Source organism: Suricata suricatta, chromosome 5 (genome assembly GCF_006229205.1).
Source record: "Suricata suricatta isolate VVHF042 chromosome 5, meerkat_22Aug2017_6uvM2_HiC, whole genome shotgun sequence".
NCBI lineage: Eukaryota > Metazoa > Chordata > Mammalia > Carnivora > Herpestidae > Suricata > Suricata suricatta.
In genome coordinates this window covers 96733490-96755302 of record NC_043704.1, presented here as the reverse complement: position 1 = coordinate 96755302, position 21813 = coordinate 96733490, and the positions used below count along the sequence as shown (strand labels likewise).

The following is a 21813-nucleotide window of genomic DNA, read 5'->3' as shown; positions in this document are numbered from 1 at the left end:
GCACAGGTATACAAAGGCTCCGGAGTCAGGAAGGAACTTAGGTAGGTAGTAAATGAAAGGTGCAATAAGTAAGAAAGGCTGGGAACAAGAATGGAGAGCTAGAAAGGAGGCAAAGAATAAACCTACAGCATTAAATAGAGTAAGAAGGCAAGAGTATTTGAATATTTAAGTAATTTTAAGTCTTTTTCTCACATAAAATAAATAATTTTAGGCACTGAGTCTTTATTCTATCATAGTAGGGGTCTACAATCAAAAGACCTGGATTAGGCCTTAGTCCCACCAGTCACTAGTTAAATGACCTTACACTTAACCAATGTGAATGTTTTCATTCTCTGTGTAAACAGGTACTCGATTATTTTACCTACTGGGACTACAATGATAATACAGAGTCCTGTTCTCATGACTTTGCATACTTAAAGATAGATGCACGTGGGACATAGCCTAAGTCCCGTAAGAGGTGATGTCCAAAAGTGGACTCTCAGGCTCCTGAAAAACCAAAAATGAGAACAAATGTGGATACTGGGGAACCGCAAACCACTATAAAAATAGAAGTAAACACGCGACTCTGTGAACCCTAAATTCTTCAATGTGCAGAGATCCCAAAGGACCACAGTACTCTAGCATGTGACTGAAAGATGATAAATGCAAGAAAAACATTATTCCATCACTGCAATATAGATGGAATACCAAAACTATAATGGACCTCAGAGAGGAAGAGTAACGATAGGACTGAAACAAGGAGAAAAACTAACACACATTGAACAACTGCATTACGTTAATTTTACTTATTTCCAAATTGTCCTGACTTTCAGGTCAAAAGCTCATTCCACAACCTCATAGTTGCATGCCGAAGTTAGAGAACTCACTTCACACTTCCACCAACAAAAACCAAGATCTACGTTGCCATCTAGAAAATATATTAATACTCTAGCTTTACTATCACTACTAACTCATGTTCAAAGTCTATGTAAACTGCCATATCTTTCCAAAATAGCATAGTTATCCTCACATATTTGTTCAGCTGATCTTCCTTCCTTTCCTGCATTACTCAGGGTGCTACGTTATTCCTCTACTTCCTACTTCATTCTCTAGTATCAAACCTCCATTTTATTTTAACGATTATTCTTAAATTCCAGACTATCTTAACTTAAATCATAGAGAACAATATTCTCTGATCCTACAAAGTGTTTTTGCTTTCAAAAGTATAAGTGTTGATAATATTTGCAGAGTACACTCAAAACCCAGCTATTTCAATGTTCAACTTATACAGTAGTAAACCATGATTAACTACTAGCTAGACACCTAAGTACTGTAAATAAACTCATCAAAAGAAATTCTGATGTCAAAAAACATACACCTAAAAGTCTATTAAAGAACTACCCAATAATTAATATTCACTACTAACAATTATAAAGGATAACTGTTATAAGCATACCTCTGTTTAGTATAAGATATAAATGTTCAATTTTCCCATTCTTTAACATAAAATAGTGAATTAAGCCGTAAACAATGCCAAGAAAAATAAAATACGTAAGAGCCTGACGTTTTTACACACATGCGGTGCACATACACACACCAGGGTCAAGAAAACACAAGGAAAAGTAGAGATCAACAAAAATGTGATGTTACTTCCAAAAAATGCAATGTATATTCTTTTCTAATGTGCACACTAAATTCTCTTGATGCTGTTATTATTTGAAAACAAGTGTAAAATGAGTTTTGTGAAAGAATTCCTACACTACTGTTGTCAGTTTTACAAAATGAGAGTAAAAACAATCAGTCCTACAGTAGGAAGGGAAAGGAAAACCTTGTAACTATAAGGATGTGATGTATTTTTTTTTTTTTTTACATTCTCCTATCTCATGATCTACTGTTTAAAATGGTGGTACAGGGGCACCTGGGTGGCTCAGGAGGTTAAGGGACAGACTCTTGGTTTCAGCTATGGTCATGATCTCAAGGTTCGTGGGTTCAAGCCTCACAGCTCAGTTTGCTTGGGATTCTGTCTCCCTCTCTCTGTGCCTCCCCCACTCACTTCTTTCTCTCAAAAATAAAATAAGTAAATATTGAAAAAAATAAAATGGTACAGCTCATCACTTAACATACTTCTTTCTAATAAGTCAGTCGGAACTCAATTCTTATTTTTCCAAAAAGTTAGACTGTGCCCTTCTTTAAATGAGAAATTTCTCCAACTCAAAAAACTCTTTACTTCACAAACGGCTTCTTAGAAATACATAAAATGCATTACTTTCCAATTTTCCCCACTCACTTCGAAAGACCACCAACCTCTCTACTCCTTTTCTTGCTGGTGCAGCAGCTGATTCAGAAACTGGATTACAACTGGATAGAATCAGATATGTCCCTATGTGTGTGACCTTGGGCACGTCATTTATCCCTTCAGTTTCTCATCAGCATCTCTGAAACGGTATCTTTGAAAACAGAACGAGTGTAAAAATACCTTAGGAATTATATCTAGGAAGGTTAAGGGTTTCTAATCAGAGGCAAAATTGCCTCCTTCGAAGGGCCACATCATGAAACTGGAACTAAATCGGTAGGTCTCTCTCAACATTTGACTCTTCCTGCTACAGTTCTCCTCTTCTAAGGGCATAACCTGAGTCACCTCAAGAGCAGACTCCCAAACGCCCCTTCCCTCCTCCACTCCTTCCCTATTCCTACTTCTAAAGCGGGGGGAGGGGGGGGGGGAATCAGCAGCCACATCTCCCCGCCCCAAGCCACACCTTCAGAGGACCCCACCCCAGACACATCCGCCTTCTCCCTTCTCCGGGGGCACCAAAGGCCAACCTCGCCCTTCCCCTCCCGCCCCCACCTAAAGGAGACTTCCTGGAGGCGTTCAGGCCCGAGTAGGGCAAGCAGCATTTACAGACCCGCTTTACGCCACTCGCGTAGGGTAACCTCGCTTACGCCCATAGGGCCCCGTTCCCAGCCCCGTCCGCTCCGCCTGCCAGAACCAAGCCCAAGTGCCTCAGCCACGGCCCCTGTGTGACCCCAGACGTCTTCTGTTCCGCTCGGGGCTACAGAGACTGGGACAGAACAGCCACACCTTACCGGCAACTGAGGCACTGACTTCACTTCCCACCTTTGGAGCCCTCTTCAACTCCCGGATCAATTCACTCCGGCGACGCCGGAAGGACCCGAGAGGAACCAGGCGTTGTCCGGAATCCTGCCCAGCCGGAGTCGCGCAGGGGCCTATGGGGACTCGTAGTCCTACTCGCCGGCGTCGTTTGCAATTCCTGCGCAAGTAAGACTACAACTCCCGGCAGGCCAAGCGGTAGAGCCTACGGCGATGGGTGGGAACACCTCTACCCAATAATAGAACAGTTCCCTGCCTTTGCGGGAGGAGGTGAGACGGATAGAGAGGGTGCTTGAAAGGAGGAGGAAGGGAGGGGTTAGCTCTCACCTGCGCCAATCAGGGTGCTGGGTCGGCCCTGCAAGCGACTCACCCATTGTGGGGGCGGGCTAGCGGAGCAGAGGAAGGAAGGGGGTTGGGGAGAGAGCTTGAGGAGGGGAACGAGGGGCGGCTGAGCTGTGGACACTGCATCTGGGGGAGGAAGCCACGGGGGGGGGGGGGGGGGGGGGGGGGGGGGGGGGGGGGGGGGGGGGGGGGGGGGGGGGGGGGGGGGGGGGGATCGCCGGCAGAGTGGGAGGGAACTCTGTGAGGATGCGCTCTGGCCGCAGGAGCAGCTTCCCCGAAAGCGGTAGAGTCCCAAGCACACCAGGCGGCCAGACTTGCGGGTCGCGGAGGGATAGAGCGAGCCTGGGCTCCTCGAGGAGGCTCCCGGGCTCGGGAGGCAGCTCCAGGTGTGAGGCCACTGACTGAGGAGAGAGGGGTCCCCAGGGGAAGGGAAGTGGCAGGACAGCGGCAGAAGCGCGGGGAGCGGGAAGGTACTAGAGCAGCAGCTTCCCGCCGCCACCAGCCGGGGCAGCAGCCGGAACAGCAGGGGGAGGAGCAACAGCTGCCGAATTCACCAACTAGAGGAGGGGGAGGCGGAGCTTGGGTCCCTGTAGCAGCCGGAGGCGCAGTCTGGACTGTAGTTTCCCGGGAGAGACGGGAGCAGGAACACGAGCGGAGCGGAGCGCAGTCCTCCGAGCATCAGCTCCAGCATCCCACCAGGGGTTGCAGGTGTGCGGGAGGTAAGCGTGGGTGCCTCTTCTGGGCGTCCTCACACTGCCCAGGAGAAAGCGTCTTCCAGTAGGAATTCTGGCAAGGCACAGCTAGAGTCTCTGTCTCGGGTTAGGGAACGGGTACGAACCCTTTTAGATGAAATACGTACATTTTGGACTTTGGAGGGGGGAAGAAAAGCAAAAGGTGGCTTGATTCTGGGTTTAAAGGGCGTGGTTAAGTGATTTTGGCATGAGTTACACCATCAAAACTGTTCTGGGAGATCTTAAGATTGAGGGAAATCCTGGTAATTGAGGATGAGACGGATGGTATCTGGATAGGTGCGTAGCTGGTAAAAAAAAAATGTCATTGATATAGAATTACTTCAGAACTCTTTCACTAGGAAAATAACTTTGCATTCTTCTTCAGTGTCTCCCGTTTATCAGATTGTCCTGCTACCGACCTGTTTTCCAGGGTGGTTTACTGCAGGTTCCTAAAATTGAAAGAGAACTGTATTGAAGCAAATGCAGGGAATAATAAAGATGACTAAACCTATGAGAAGTATAACTTTGCCAGCGATAAAGTAAAAATGTTTTAATGGATGGGTATTTAGCTTTCCTTCCAGTGGCTCTAGAATATTGGAACAAAGACCAAGACTCAGCCTACAGTGGAAACATATGGTGTATTTCATTGCTGCTCCTTATTCTCTCATTTGGGTCTGATAATATTTGTACATTAAAAAAAACTAAAGTACAGGAAAAGCTGTGTGAGGATCTTTTCTGTTAAGGGAGTATGTGCTAAATGATTATTACCCTTACTGTGTGTTGTGATGGGTTCAGGCTTAAAGCACATGTAATAGTATCATAAAAAAATATTTTATTCTTGGTGTTAAACCATGTGCAATTTCTTTGAATGTTATTAAATGCATGTAGATGGAAATATGTTTTAATACTAGGTAAAGGTGAAAGCTATGCCTACCTTTGTGCAGCTATGACAAAATTGCAGGCTTTCTTTTTAGAAAAGTATGTAAATAGCTGTTTTCCGAGTCATTTTCATTTTGTTTCCGAGGCTCTCCAGATTACATGGCTTTTAATCATAGTATCATATTGCAGCACGTTTTCCTTTGAAATGATTTCATTGTGACAGTTGTGTATTCCAGGGTCTTGGGTGAATAATCTGGATTTTTTGCTAACTAGGGTCAATACAATGGAATAATTGTCTTTTATTTTTTGGCTTTCATGCTTTCCTCATTTACTTAGGATTTTGGGATTTTGTTTTTGTAAAGCACACACAGTTCCTTTTTGAAGAGAAATGGCCAGAAGGAATTTTCTTTATAGATTAAAGTTCTGTACTATGGAGTGTTACTACTGATAAGCCTAAATGACTTATCAGTGTATTTACTCCTCCCCTCCAGCACCTCCTGCCACATTCTTACACACCAGAGAAATAAATATATGGACAGATCTTAGAAAAGCAGCTGTGTTTAGATTGTCCCCTAGCAGATCAGGTATTAGAAGCAGCAAAGAGCTTTGAAAAAAGAAAAAGCAACAGTGGCCACTAAACTTAGCAGTCATGGTAAGGATCTGAGTTTATCTTTGCTGTATCACAGGAGAGTCTATTAATCCATGTAGCTGATAAGATGCTATATAAATGATTTCAGGAGAAAAAAATGAGTACTAGGATATAGTGAGGATTGGAAGAGATTATATTTATCCTTGTTATTTGTCATTATGTGGATTGTTCTGAATCCGAGTCTTAGAACCTTTCTAAGACTGATTGATTTTGTGAAATTGAATACTTGCTGTCACTGATTTATTTACCCCATGTAATTATAACAATTAATAATAATACTGGCAATGAAGTTCTTTCAAAGCCTATATCAAAAGATCTTTTGAAAGAGTTTGGTTGGGAATCAGTTAATAATCAAGTAAACGGGATAGAAAAAAATATCAAAACAGTTGGAATTCAGATGTACTTTGAATCCCGACTATTTCTAGGTCTTCTGTGAGGTATCATAAAGGACAGAATGACTGAGTTTGTAGTATTAAAGTACTGGATTTTTCACCTGCTTCTAAGATTTGGATCCTTTTTATTATGTCAGTGAAGGAGATTGGGTTCCTATATCATTTGGAAGTAAGACCATGTTTTTATAAGGGAGAAAATCTTTAGCAATATGTAGTATTTAGGTATTTGTTACCTTGAACTTGTGTCAAGAGATTTTAAATTGGTGTTCACATTAAATCTCATATAATATGAAGTCTTCTTGACTGCATGTTACTGGTGTTGAGATGATTCTTTTCTGTCACAGTTTATAATTTTATGTGAAGCACTACCTAGGTAAAAAGCATATTATTTCTTCTACTCTTGATTTTTACTATTTGTGTATGGCTGTTAGTATATGATGGGAAAGAAAAACCAACAGAGTGAAGAATGTCTCTCTGGAATGGACAGTGCTCTGGAAATCACTGTATTTTTAGCCAAAAGACTTGGCAAATTTCAAATTGCAATATATTTTGAACCTTTTTTTAATACAAGATTCTGACTGTAAGTTTACTGAGTGAAGATAATTGAGTAGCATAGATTTCTCTTTCTAACAGGAGGATTCACTGATGCATGCAGCACAAAAGAGGGAGACTTAAAGGTTCAGGATCAAATGGTTTTGGTGTGTTGGGACGGTGATTTATAGAGGGGATAGATCTGAAAAATGCCATTTGATAAACAGCTTGAGACACTGCCCTTAGCAAGAGAGAAAAGAGATTTTATCTGTATTGTTAAATGCCTAGAAGTGATTTCATGGCCTTTTCTCTCCCCAGTCATCGCTGGAAGCCTGTACCCATAGGGAGAAACAGTACTTTCCTATATTGCATTTTAAGCTGGAGTCAGACTGACAATAATTCATTAGCTACTGAGTAATCATGGGTCATTAAAGCAAAGCAAAAAAGATCCACTGCATATACATTCACTTCTAAGTGAATGAATTATTTGAACAAATATTAAGAATAGTAAAAACCTAAAAGGTGTTTTCCTCTGAAAGATGAGCACCCTTCCCCCTTTTTACATCAAATTTCAAAGGTTAATTACTGCTTTGGGAGATCAGGATTAATTATAAAATGGTAAGGATTTGTTTTGTTTTGTTTTCAATCTAATGTTTTCAACATTTAGTCCTTAAAGTTTGGTAAGTGTGTTTTAACTAGAGTATTAGCTCCTAAAGACTACAGACTTTATCATCTGCTCATTCTGAGCATCTTGTGTCATTCTCAGCTTAAAGTGGCCCTGTAATCACCTACTGAATTAGAACAACTGGCTAAGACTTTTTTAATGTACACATGGAGACATTTTACATGTGTCCATGTGTACATTTTAATAGACAAGGGTTAAGTTGACCTCGGTATAATTACTATACATTAATTAGCGTTTCTGAGTATGTCTTTGTGCCGGTTGACCTTTGCAAAAGTGTTCATTGAGCCCAATTTCATTCACACTGTGTGGGCTGCAAAGACTGAGCTACAACTTTGTGTGGTAACATTTCTAAATTCATCCCAGAGATAGGGAATGTGGACGAGGGAAAAGGGCTCTCCCACTGGTGGCAACCAAAGTTGACATTTCCAGCCAGGGAAGCCTATGGATCAACACAATTTTACCTAAGTAAAATACCTTTGTCTAAGCTTATCCATGAAATGCACATTTCATTCTGTAAAACCTGAATTCTTCCATTTTTATAATCATTTGTTAAAAACAAAAGGTGAAGAAAGGAAGTCAGACTGTGTTTAAATATATGTGGAGTTGGGCATTTATTGTCTTTTGCATTCAACCTTCCAGAAACAGATTAATCTGATTAGTATTAGAATGAAGAATTCAAATGTGATTTTTCTTCTACTTTTCCAAAACCTGGAGAATTCAAGTTAGTTGAAAATAGTTCTTATGTAGTAAATTTAATAATAACAGATATTTAACTGCCTTTTCTTTCCATTTTAACATGGCTTTACTACCATGCAAATAGATACAAATTGCCTAGAAACAATGATTGATTAACCTTCCTTCGTCGTGTTCCTTTGGCATTACTCTTCATGCTTTGCATTGTGCCTTGTGTAGAATTAGCTGAGTTTGTAACTGTCTTCCTCACCAGATGCTGAGTAACTTCAGAACTGAATTTCATTCACCTTTTTATTTAAGAGTCTTATATAAAGTCTATACTTGGTAACGATTTATTTAAATATTTGATTACCTATAGTGAAATGTCATTTTACTTTTTTCACAGACAAATACAACTAAAAAAGTGAATGTTGCTTAGACTTCTGTTTTAGCACCAAATACAGCCCACTGCCCACAAGAGTTGCTTCTATCAAGCTAAATGTAAATATTGATGTCTAATGTTGACATTGTGAATGAACAGAGCGAGCATTGCTCTTAATTTCAACATTGCATAGGAGTGTACTTTAGATATAAATTTATTAATTGGATGCCTTTTGGAATTCTGTCTCTATTTGCTTCTAAGATTTGCTGACTTAAAGATGTACTTAACAGTCCCCACACATTCATACACACACTGTCTATGACTTTTTTTCTTGACACATAAAAATAGAGACTTAGAGAGAAACAGATAAATATAACATGAGGCTTTATCTTAACTGAAATTTAACTGGTCTTGAATGTTCAATTTTTAGTGAAATGGTTGCATTGGGAGGTCTTATTCAGGCTTATTAACCTAAATTATACAGGATTTTGTCATCTGTGAGCCAGAAAGGGAAGGGATGAATTTGGCATTCACAGTGCTCTGGGCTAGCCTTCTGTACATCATAGCTACTGAAGTGTTCATGGTACCTCCAGCCCCAGCCACTACTTCAAGACCCCTTCCGGTTCAGCCTAGGAAAGAAGCCTTCTGAGCTCCTCCCAGCTTCTAGTTTAGTGTGGGAAGGAAGGTATAGAGAATTTACTTTAATTTAATAATCTCCTTTTCCTAAGTATACTGTTTTTCCCAGATATATCTCATACCAGAGTTCTCAATAATGGTAACTGAAGGTTCACAGAGTGATTTCTGTGGCACAAACTAGCAATTCAATGACTACCTAACAACTTGAAATCCATTTCCCTCCCACCATATTGGCTTCTTTTGAATGTGACCACAACAGTTTCCTGGAATACTTTTGATATGTTACCCACATTGGATTGCTTCTGTCATTTTCTTTCTTTCTTTCTTTCTTTTTTTTATGTTTATTATTGAGACAGAGAGAAACAGAGCATGAATAGGGTAGGGACAGAGGGAGAGGAAGACACAGAATCCGAAGCAGGCTCCAGGCTCTGAGCTGTTAGCACAGAGCCTGATGTGGGACTCATGATCATGAGATCATGACCTGAGTGAAGCTGGATGCCACCCAGGTGCCCCACTTCTGTCATTTTCTTGATGACTTAAATTTTGCTTTGAAAAATTAGTTTTATTTGAGGTCTTTAGCCCTACGTAACTTGAAGTGTTAGTTAACTGTACTTTTTCCACCTTTAATGGTGTGCTATACACACTGTATTATGATGTATAATTTTGCCATTCATTTAATTGTGTACTTCAAAAAGCAATTGAAAATCATTGAAGCAATTAATGTTTTTTAGATACAGTCAGCCTTCTAGTTAAGAAAACTGTACAAAGTATCTTAAATTGCTTATGGATATGAAATCACTTGTTCTATGGTCAAAGTAGGTTAAACTGTATTTTATATCATAAATCATTTGACATCTCTTACTGGATAAAATTTTAATAATACCTGTAACCTGACATCCACATAACAATGGTATAATTTTTGTTTTTGCTAAGTCAAAGAACTTTTTAAAAATTATATTAAAAATAAAATGCTGGAGTGCCTGGGTGGCTCAGTCAGTTAAGCGTCCACCTTCAGCTCAGGTCATGATCTCACAACTTATGGGTTTGAGCTCCGCATCAGGCTGTGTGCTGGCAAATCAGAGCCTTGGAGCCTGGTTCAGATTCTCCATCTCCCTGCCTCTCTGCCCCTCCCCAACTTGTGCTCTGTCCCTCTCCCTCTCCCTCTCTCAAAAATAAACATTAAAAAAAAATAAAAATGCCAATAATCTAAAATTATAAAGGCCTAATAATAACTATTTATGTTTTATAAATATACAAAACAGATTTAGTTAATAATTACTAATATAAAGTTAAATATTTTGGAGAAAGAAATCTATCAAGATTATTAAAAAGCAAATTCTTACTCATATGGCCCAAAAGTAATTGACAATTTAAAAAATAGTTTTACAGTATGTATCAATTAGAAATGCTGTCAACTTCAAGTTTTATGTACAATTAACATAAAACAATAGAGATTTATTATTCTAGAACAAGAAGTCTAGAATTAGTTGTTTATTTTTTGTTTAGAAACTCAGTGTTGTCAAAATTTTGTGCTCATGCTTTTTCTCGCACTTGTTGCAAGATGGTTTTCCTCCTGATCCAGAAATCGTATTCTAGTTCAAGGCAAGAAGAATAAGGAATGGCTGTACCTATTGGGTCTTTCTCTTTTAGTCAGGAAATAAAAGCTTTCCCAACAACCTCTTCCTGCTAATGTCTACTGTGGACATACTGGCACATAACATGTGGATGCCCGTAGCTTTAAGGGAAGCTGAGGTATCACAGACTTTTGGCCTTCGTGGTGGATAAAGCAGGGAACAGTAGTTTGAGAATAATTTGGGGGTAACCAGTCAATAGTGGCAGCTGTAGTCTGATAATTAAGACCATATTAACTTTAAATTGTATTTCTTCTCATTCTAACTGACTCTGCCTCCTGTTTATTTGTTGTTTCCCCCAGGCTAGAAAAAGCTAACTTTCTTATACCAAGTTTTCACGTCTATAACTACTAAACTTCAAGTCTCTGGGCCAAGGCATTCCTCAGAGACTGATGGTATCTCTGGTTAAAAGGTCATCTGGCCCACACAAGATTTAATACTTGTCCTATACTTTTTATCACAGAAGTAATAACACCTGAAAATATGATTCTATTATAAATCTACTTTAAACTTCAAGGTATCAATGAACCTACATATAGACTGTAGTTGAGAATATAGGTATAATGCAAATGAAAGAACAATTGAATATTAGATCCTTTTTAAAGATTTGTTTAGCTGCCTGAAAAAAAGTAAAATAAGCCATTGTTTCATAGAGAGGAACTCACTCTGATTTTAACCCTGGGGGTGGCTGGGTGGCTCAATTGGTTAAGCCTCTGATTTCGGCTGGCCTAGGAATGTCATGATCTCGCATTCCCGAGTTCAAGCCCTGCGTTGGGCTCTGTGCTGAGCGCTCAGATCCTGAAGCCTGTTTCAGATTCTGTGTCTCCTTCTCTCTCTGCCCCTCTTCTCCTCATAATCTGTCCCTCTCTCTCTCTCTCAAAAATAAATAAACATTAGACATTTTTTTATAATAAAGATTTTAATCCTGGAGATGGTGTTATTACTCATTGCTAAAATGTGAAACATATCAAAATCCATATAGTAATTATTACCTAAATTTTAACTGGTTCTTACAATGACACATCTTTGACTTATGGTTTTGATAAACTGTGATTCCTTGAGGTTATGAAAGTCTGAGGAAAGAACTGAAACAGAAAATGGAAACAAATACATAGTTTTTCTACAGTAAAAAAAAAAAAAAACCCTCATAATTAAAGATGTTGACCACAGAGTCTTTATTATATAGCAGTTGTCTGAATTTCTATATCAACATCTTTTTCAGTTTTTACATTTCTATCATTTGATTTCAGGTGAGTAGGTTTATTGGGTCAAAATACTCCAGAAAGGAGCACCTGGGTGGCTCTGTCAGTTAAGCATCTGATTCTTGATTTCGTGTCAGGTCATGATCTCACAGTTCGTGGGAGTGAGCCCTGCCTGCACATCAAGCTCTGTTCTGATGTGAACCTGCTTGGGATTCTCTCTCCCTATCTCTCAGCCCCTCCCCACCAGTCATGCTCACTCTTTCTCTCTCTCAAAATAAATAAATATTTTTTAAAAACCTCTCTAGATATAGTCACATGTAAATTTCTAAACTACTTTTATAATCTGTAGTATTGGGTTTGTGCCTTAGAGAGATACAACAAAATGTATAAAGTCACTTTTTCCTTGGCATAATCTTTTGTCAATAAAGTTAACAAAAGAAGACATTGTGAAACATTTATATAAAACCAAAGATATGTGATGTAGGACTAGTATTACAACAGCTACTAAGTCTAGAAGAAATTGATCTAATGTGGCAATCAAGGAAGACTTTGAGAAACACATAGGGCAGTGTGTTTTGTTGGTTAAGAGCACAGGGTGGCACACCACAGCCTGTAGGCACTACTTTTTTGGTAAATCAAATTTTATTGAAACACAGCTATGCCCATCATTTACATATTGTGAGTATTGCTTTCTTACTACAACAGCAGAGTTGAGTCATGATATAGACTATATGGCCAACAGCCTAAACTATTTCCTGTCTGGCCCTTTAAAAAAAAAAAAAGGATTGTCAACCACTGGTTAAGAATGTGGGCTCTGCAGGGGTACCTTAGTGGCTCAGTTGATGGAGTGTCTGACTCTTGATTTCAGCTCAGGTCATGATCCCAGGATGGTGGGATCGAGCTACAGATCTGGCTCCATGCTAAGTGTGGAGCCTGCTTGAGATGCTCGCTCTCTCGCTCTCTCTGCCTCTGCCCCTTTCCCCTGCTCACTCTTCTTTCTAAAAAAAGAAAAAAAAGGACCCTCGGTCAAAACAGGGTTCAGATTTGGTTTTGTAATCTGTAACTTGAATTCAAGGATGTTTATGTTGATATAATGAGGTTTCACACAAAGTGCATTGCAGAATACCTGGCATGCCCATAAATGTTATTTTATCAAACGTTAGATTTATTTTGTTATGATATGTTATTTTAAGTGAACTATAACTTGTAATTAAATAAGAAGTAGAAACTCTAAATTTAAGTATTCCCTAATGCTAAAATACATGTGCAGGAAACTGGGAAGGATGTCATCTAATTGTAAAAAAATTTCAGGTATTGCACAAAATATTGTATGGAGACAATGAGATTGATATAGAACTGAAACAATCTCAATCCATGGAAAAGTAAAGCCCAGACTTTCAAATACAATTAAGACTGAAGAGCGTATTAAATATTGAAGGCAGCCATGTCAGTCAATTAAGAAAGAAGTTAAGATACTTGGGGCACCTGAATGGCTCAGTTGGTTAAGCGTCCAACTTCAGCTCAGGTCATGATTTCCCAGTCTGCGAGTTTGAGCCCCACATCAGGCTCTGTGCTGACAGCTCAGAGCCTGGAGCCTGCTTCAGATTCTGTTTCTCCCTCTCTCTCTGCTCCTCCCCTGCTTGTGCTCTTTCTTTCTGTCTAGCAAAAATAAAAATAAAACATTTTTTAAAAAGGTAAGATAGCTACTTAGAATTTAGAAGAAAATGAGACTTAAAAGTGAATATACTACAGAAGAGACATCACTACCAATCTTATAGAAATAAAAGATTATTATGGAATACTATGAACAATTACATGGTACAATTATATGGTACCAAAACACAAACTACCAAAACAGAAGAATAAATAGAAAATATGAATATATACTCAGAAATCCCTCACAGAATACTAGCAAATCAAATCTGGCAACAAATAAAAGTTATATACCATGATCAAGTGGGATTTATTCCAGGAATTCATTCCAGGTTGGTTTAACATGAAAATCAACCAGTATAATATACCATATTAATAGAATAAAAGGCACATGATCACCCAATAGATCATGTTGAAAATATTCAACAAACTAGGTAATAGAAAAGAATCTCCTAACCTGATAAAAGACATACAAAACCCCAACCCCTAACATCATACTTAATGGTGAAAGACTGAATATTTATTTCAATATCAGGAATAAGAAGAACGTTTGCCCTCACCTTCTATTCAACATTGTTCTAGAGGTTCTAGCCAGGGTAGTTAGGCAAGAAAGAGAAATAAAAAACATCCAGATTGGAACGGAAGAAGTAAATCTATCTTTATTCACAGATGAAATGATCTTGTATATAGTCAACCCTAAGAAGTACACATACACACCTAAAATGATTAGAACTAAAAAATAAGTTCATCAAGGTTGCATGATATAAGATCAAGATAAAGATCTCAATTGTATGTTTATATACTAGCAGTGAACATCCAAAAAAATTTTTTAAATAGTACAATTAAAATAGCATCAAAAAAATTTAGTGCTTAGGAAGTACAAGACTTGTACACCAAAAATGTAAAATGATGTACAAAATATCACTAAAGGATATTGAAGAAGATCTAAATAAATTGAAAGGTATCTCATGTTTATCGATTGAAACACTCATTGTTAAGATTATGCTTATTTCTTAAATTTATCTGCAGATCCAAAGCATTAAAATAGATCTTGGAAAAATTGGCAAGGTCATCTTAAAACTTATGTGGAAATGCAGTGTACCCAAACATATGTTTATCAGTGGAGTAGCATTGAGAGTCCAGAAACAAACTTACATTTGTGGCCCATTGATTTTTGACAAGAGAAAGGATAGTCTACAACAAATGGTGCTGAAACAAGTGGATGTCCGTATGCAAAAGAATGATATTGAACACTACCTCACACCATGTTCTGTGACACAAAATGGATCACAGACCTAAACATACAAGCTAAAATTATAAAATGCTTAGAAGAAAACATAGGAGGAAATTGTCATCACCTTGTATTAGTTTTCTTAGATATGACTAAAAGTACAAGTGACCAAAGAAAATATAAATTGGACTTCATCAAATTTAAAACTTTTGTGTTTCAAAGGACACAATCAAGAAAATGAGAACACAAACCACAGAAAGGGATTAAATATTTTCAAACCAAATATTTGGGAAGAGACTTCTAGCCAAGTGACATAAAGAGCTTTTTTAAAATTCAAAAATAAAAGACAGCCCAACTAAAATAAGCAAAGGAATTGACATTTATTTCTCCAAATAAGATATACAAATGCCCAATAAGTACATGAAAAGATACAAAACAGTGGGCACTGGAAAAAGGCAAATCAAAACCACAAATGAGGTACTACTTCGCATCCATTAGACAGCCAAAATAAAAGACAGACAATAACAAGTATTAGGATGTGGAAAAATGGAACCTTATAATGGTGGAATTATAAAGTAGTGCAGCCACTTTGAAAAATAATTTAGCTCGTACTCAAAATGTTAAACATATAATTAGCATATGACCTAGCAGTTCTACTCTAGCATTTGCCTAATAGAATTGAAAACAATATGTCCACACAAAAACTTGTACACAAATGTTCATAGCAGCATTATTTATAGTCAAAAAGCAGGGGTGCTTGGCTTGCTCCGTAGAGCACGCTACTGTTTATCTCAGGGTCATGAGTTCAAGCCCCACATTGGGTGTGGAGCCTTCTTTAAAAAAATTTGTCAAAAAGCAGAAACAGCCCACTGCCCCTCAATGAAGGAATAAAATGGATAGCCATACAATAGAGTATTATTTGACCATAAAAAGGATTGAAGAACCGATAAATGCTACAACATGAATGTCTCCTGAAAACAGTAGGCTAAACAGAAAAATCAAGACACAACACGGTATGTTTGTATAAAACATTCAGAATAGGCAAATCCATAAAGACAGAGAATAGGTTAGTGCCAAGAGACATGGGAAACGTAGAGTGATTTCTAATGGTTATGCGGTTTCTTCCTGAGATGATGAAGTGTTCTTAAATTAAATAGTAGTGAGGGTACAGCTTAATGAATACATTAAAAACCACTAAATTGTATACTTTAAAAGTGTACTTGTGAAAGTGTGAGTGAGTACAGTTGACCCTTGAACATAGCACCATAAGTCTATTTTCCTTATGATTTTCTTAATATTTTCTTTTCTCTAGCTTTATTGAATTGAGTATATATATTGTATATATATATATGTATATATATATATACACAAAATATGTATTAATTTACTTTCCTCTATTTTTGGTTTGAGTATTTGATGCAGAATATTTACTCTTTTCTACCACAGGTAGAATCTAATAAAAATTTTGACATCTTGTTTTAAAACAATAGCAGCAACTATATAACTGTCATTTGTTTCAGTATTTCATAGTCTCAATCCTGAATTCTTGATTGTCATTATGTTGCAAGTATGCATTTTTTGTTGTTGGAGGTGATGGTGGTGGTGGTGGTATGTGTGTCTGCCTTTACATGATTGAGAAGATTGTTGTTTTGTTTCTCGTAGGTACACTGAATCAGAGCTCGGCTGGATAAGCAGTTTTAGTCATAAGCTTATATACAATTCTGTATACATGTGTCTATTACCTTCCATTCATAATTATTAAGTGCTACAAAAAAGCAGCAAGGTTTTATCAGTAAGGCTTTCAGTCAGCAGTGGACTACTAGTTAGTAAATTTTAGAGGACTCAAAAGTTATATGCAGATTTTCAACTGCACCAAGGTCATAGCCCCTAACTCCCGCATTGTTCAAAGGTGAATTGTACATCATAAAATTGAAGAGAAAATAGGGAAGATTTGTGGAAGACTGAACAATAAGGAACCCAGAGTAGGAGATGAAATTGAAGGAAATATTCTCATTTTTTAATAATTTAGTCTCAGAATACCAGGCAAAATTAATGAACAGAGACCAAGATCTAGCCATATTTTGTTGAAGTTGTTGTTTCTTTTTATTTTATAATGAAGGGGAAAGAGAACCTAAAGGAACTACAAACAAAAATAAAGGGAGTGGAAACCAGCTTGTCATCAGACTTTTCTGCAAGACTGAATAGTGGAAGGTAATAGACTAATACATACAGAATTGTATATAAGTTCATGACTCAAAGCTGCTTATCCGGCTGAGCTCTGAGTCGGCGTGCGTGAGGAAGAAACCAGCCTTCTCAAAGTATGTGTATACAGAGTCCTACACACACACACACACCACCTCCACCATCACCTCCAACCACAAAAAATGCATACTTACTTGCAACATAATGACAATCAAGAATTCAAGATTGGGACTATGAAATAATGGAACAAATGACATTTAAATAGTTGTTGCTATTGTTTTAAAACAAGATGTTAAGAATTTTATTAGATTCTACCTATGGTAGAAAAAAGTTAATAATATTCTGCATCAAATACTCAAAACACTGAAGAAGCTGTGTAAGAAAGCATATTAAAATGCCTTATTGTATAAATCATGGATTCAAAAGATGTTTTGTTCTCCACATTCATAGAAAACATATGTTTCAGAACATAGGAAAGAAATGTGATCAATGAAGAAAAAAGATAAGCATGACAGAATGCTAAACAAATATATTACAATAACTAATAGATTTAGTCTTTTGTTGAAAGGTAGAAATTCCCATGCTGGGTGAAAAACAAAATCAAACCATTTAGTTTTTTAAAAAGGCAAAGCTAAACAATACAATACCAGTTTAAAGTAACAAGTTGGCAAAGCAATAATAAAAAATAATTTAAAATATAGGATGGCCATATTTTTAAGACAAAACAATTCAAGGCAAAGGCTTTAATCTGGTGAAAAAAGATAATTTATGTTGCTAAAGATGTAATCCATACTGAACATTTAACAGCCATGAGCCTATTTATACTGATTGTGTAGAATTAAAATACATAAAACAATCTGGAAAAGAGAATATGGCCTTGGTAGGGAAACAATAAACATACAAAGCGCTGAATAAAGAGAAAAAAATGGACTTGGGAAGAAGTAGAGACAGAGGCGATATGCTGGCTCAGAGGGTCAGTAATGATGATCTACATCAAATTTTCAAGGAAAATTTAGGGTACACAATTGACAATTTTTGTCACTGTGTTAGCTAAGGTAGAGTTTACAAAACAAGTCTGAAGTCAGCCCACAGGTAAGTTGTGTGTGTGTCTGTTTACTGTGTTTGAATACCGGTTTTCCACAATCCCCACCACTCTTTTTTTGTCTTCTGTGGAGCTTTACATTATGCCCCTGGCCTCTGTCAGCATTTCACTTTGTGACTCTGGCATGAGGTTAGGGAAATGGCTAAGGAAGAATGCCTATGAAAGTGGTGAGTCTGAGCAATAAGAGAATAATTATAGTTCAAAAAGTAATAATTGTATACACTTAAAAAGGTTAAGATGGAAAATTTTTAATATATTTTTTACCACATTAAAATATAAGGTTAGAAACCTAAAAAAGAAAAGCGTAAGAATTGTGAATCTACTGAAGCATTTAAATCTGTCTCAAGGGGACTGTATTCATCTGCGTTCAGTTTGGTTCATGTTATAAGCAATGGCTTATGGAGACATTTATACGTCACTATGTAAAAATTTCCTTTTGCTTTTAGAGTGAAGAAGTCAACTAATTAAAATACTGTCTCATTTCCTCTTTTCAGTCTTGAAATTTTTGTTATTGCTGTAGTTTATGCTGATATCACCTTCATTTTATGTTACCCTAATTTAGTTTTTGGTTAGTTACCTGCTTCTTAGGTGCTACAAAACATAATAATTATGTATTTTACCGTTATAGAAACATAACATTCAACTAGCTAACTAGCATGAATAATCCATCACTGAGAATCAGTAACCATATTTAACAAACCAGAGTAATTATTGTCTTGATACAAGCGAAGACAAGCATTTGATTGTAAGGCTGACGACTTAAAACCACAAGTTTGTTTCACTGTGTAGTATGATAGTACACCAGCTGACATGTTAAGAAATGTTTTCTCCTTTTTCCACTTTAGCGTAACTTGTAAATGAAAACCTTTAACAGGAAGATCTCATTTATCACATGGATCCAGAATTCCTACCAAAACACCAAACCTTAGAACCCAGGAAGTAAGCTTAACAAGTCAGCCGACTTCGTTGCTGTGAAAGTCACTTTATTTGTTAGGCCCTTATGCTCTATTCAGAGCCTGTTTACTTTTAATAAACTGTTTAATTGGCTGTTTGTTTACTATTTAATTTGTAAGTATAGATGAATCAAAAATAATTCAATGACATAAACCCTCTCTGATATAAATGAAAGGAAAAATATAAAACTAAAAAAAAAAAAAGCATAGCTGTGAGAAGGGCACATGCCTTGACAACTCAGTGAAGAGATTTCTCTTAAGCCAGACGGAAAATTGGAGATGTGTGAAATTGCAAGTGCCTTCCCTGCCGAATGTGCTTACCAGGAAACGGTGTTACTGGGGTTATCAACAGTCAGAACATGGTGATAGGTTGTCAATGGCATTTTCAGGCTGTCAGCTTGATTGTCAGGGTAGAACTAATTGGTAAATGGTATGTAGCATTAGTGTGTGTGATTTTTTAAAATACTTTCAGCTTATCTAAGGTAATAGAGGAGACTGTAATGTTAACAACAGATTACTTTTCACATGTGAAAGAGCAACATTTTAGTACTATGTGCTGTACCATAAATTAAATTTTGTTCTAAATTGTGTTGTGCTAGGCTGCACTTCATGAAACATGAAATTGCCAAGATTTGACTGTTTTTGATCTACCAAAAAAAAAAGAAAAAAAAGAAAAGACAAAAGAGAGAGAGAGAGACACTTCACATGATTCAGATGAATACATCAGCTCTTCCAGCCTACATAGTATTGTTCCAAACTGGGAAAGTGTTTTTCAACAGAAACTAAAATATAATTTTGTTTCTAAGTGAGTAATAAACATGCCTTGTGTCCCTTCTTTCTGCCAGGCCCACATGGACGATAATTTTCTCTATCCTCCCAAGTCTCACATGTATTAGAATTTCCTAGAGCTTGGCCATAGGCCATCTCCCCCAGACTCCCCAGAATCTCATCCATTTTGATAGTCTTAAATATGCTGACAATTCCCAATACATCTCTATCCCAGACCTGTACTTTGAACTCTAACCTTATTTATCTAACAGCTTCCTTAACTCCCGAAGTGGATGTCATGTAGGTATTGCAGATTTATCTATCCAAAGCAAAAGTCCTTATGACCTTCTCTTAGTCCTCTCTGTTTTTGATCCAAACTTATCTATCTAGACCACCTGCACCCACCCAGTTGGTCTAGGAGAACCCTGGAACTCATCCTTCTTTTCTGTTACCTATGTCTTATCCAGTCTCTTAATAAGCATGTCCAGAATCTGTCTGCTCCTTTCCTACCTACATCAATACAGCTACTATCTCCTTTCAGCCAGATTCACCTATTCATTATAATAACCACTCAATTTGTCCTTAGGCTTCTACTCTGCACTCCCTATAATCCATTCTGTAAACATCAGCTTCTTACACTGTTCTACATTGAGGAGAAAATACAGCATCCTTGCTGTCAATAAGATCCTATATGATCTGGCCCCTGCCTACTTAGGCCAGCCTCCTCTTTGCCTTTTGTTCATTGATTTCTGTTAATTCCTCATAGTCACAAAGCTCTTTACTGCCCTTGGGCTTTCACAAGTTGTTCCCTCTGTCTGGAATATACTTCCCTTTTCAACTCTTACTTAGCTTTCAGCCTTCAGCCTGAATGATCTTTGCCCAGAGAGGCCTTCCCTATCCCCTCTCCAATATGAAGTAGGCCCCCATGAATCTTTCCTACAGCACATTCTGTTTTATTCATTAACACAGTTTGCATTAGATATTTGCACATAAAGTTATTTGTTTGGTGTAAACTCCATGAGACAGGGCCCTTGTCTTCTGTGTTCACCAGTGTGAGGGCCCAGAATGTAGTAGATGCCACCTGCTTAAAGTGAAAAGCGGTCTATTTTGGGTGTTTTTGCTTGAAAACTAAAAACAAGATTGTTCAGACGAGGTCGTGATAGGGGAGTCCTCTGGAAATACGGTATACAGCACGTGGAAGATGGGTTGTTCCCAAACATCATCTTCATTTGATGTGAGTTCACCCAACTGTCCTGAGCCCCTAAATTGTAAGTTTCTGAAAGCAGATACTCTGTTTTGTTCACTGTTGTATCCCCAACACCTAGAAAAGTGCTTGGCAAAAATTAATAAATATTGATTGAATGAATGAACTGTTTCGTCTTTTGCAAAGTTCTTCTCTCATGACACAAAGATTGAGAATGAGGGGCAGTGAGGTGAGTGCATTAGGATAACTATGAGGCTTTTTTCAAACTACCTAAACTTCACTCTCCTCACCTCTACTACCTATTACAGAGTGGCTATTCTTGAATATATTCTGTTCCTCAGGTGTGCTGAAGCAAAGAGTAAGAAACACCTGTCTAGAACCAATGTCAGTGGAATAACAGCTGATAAATAAGGACTGTGTGTCAGAGACTGTTAATGTTGTTAGTCAAAAGTGGGGGGGAGGCAGGGGAACTACATCTATATGGAACCACATATATCTAAATGGCAATATATGGTACTTCTGTTGTCTTTCTGTTGGTGAGAAATACCAGAATGTGTGCTTGATAGAGTATACCTCTGGGTCTGTTACCTTGGATTTAATTCTAAAGACAGTTGCTAGCCCATAATTTTTTTTTAAAGGGAGGGTAGGGGGACAGGAAAGTAGATTTCTTTCTCTCTGAAATCATGTATTAACCTTACTTCGGGGTGCCGGGTGGCTCAGTTGGTTGAGCGTCCAGCTTCAGCTCAGGTCATGATCTCACGGTTCATGGGTTTGAGCCCCGCATCAGGCTCTGTGCTGACAGCTAGCTCAGAGCCTGGAGCCTGCTTCGGATTCAGTGTCTCCCTCTCTCTGACCCTCCCCTCCTCATGCTGTCTCTCTG

General features: G+C 37.9%; 2 protein-coding genes and 1 long non-coding RNA gene across 5 annotated transcripts in view; 1 reads left to right on the top strand and 2 right to left on the bottom strand.

The window, feature by feature from the left end:
• Positions 1–3184, bottom strand: part of PDCD10 (programmed cell death 10) — a 45872-nt gene extending 42688 nt beyond the window's left edge. Inside the window, exons 1-2 of one of the 3 annotated variants that reach the window (XM_029939947.1) lie at positions 3064–3184; positions 2267–2426 (exon numbers count right to left, since the gene is read on the bottom strand). The gene's annotated coding sequence lies outside the window, so the exon portion shown is untranslated. The remainder of the gene's footprint in view (positions 1–2266; positions 2427–3063) is intronic. The other 2 variants (XM_029939946.1, XM_029939945.1) reach the window with 2 other exon arrangements.
• Positions 3185–3664: 480 nt separating this feature from the next.
• SERPINI1 (serpin family I member 1) overlaps positions 3665–21813 on the top strand; it is a 71539-nt gene continuing 53390 nt past the window's right edge. The window contains exon 1 of the mRNA XM_029939944.1: positions 3665–4149. The gene's annotated coding sequence lies outside the window, so the exon portion shown is untranslated. The remainder of the gene's footprint in view (positions 4150–21813) is intronic.
• Positions 4451–21813, bottom strand: part of LOC115292048 — a 36330-nt gene continuing 18967 nt past the window's right edge. The window contains exons 2-3 of the long non-coding RNA XR_003908772.1: positions 4581–4610; positions 4451–4466 (exon numbers count right to left, since the gene is read on the bottom strand). This is a non-coding gene — a long non-coding RNA (uncharacterized LOC115292048). The remainder of the gene's footprint in view (positions 4467–4580; positions 4611–21813) is intronic.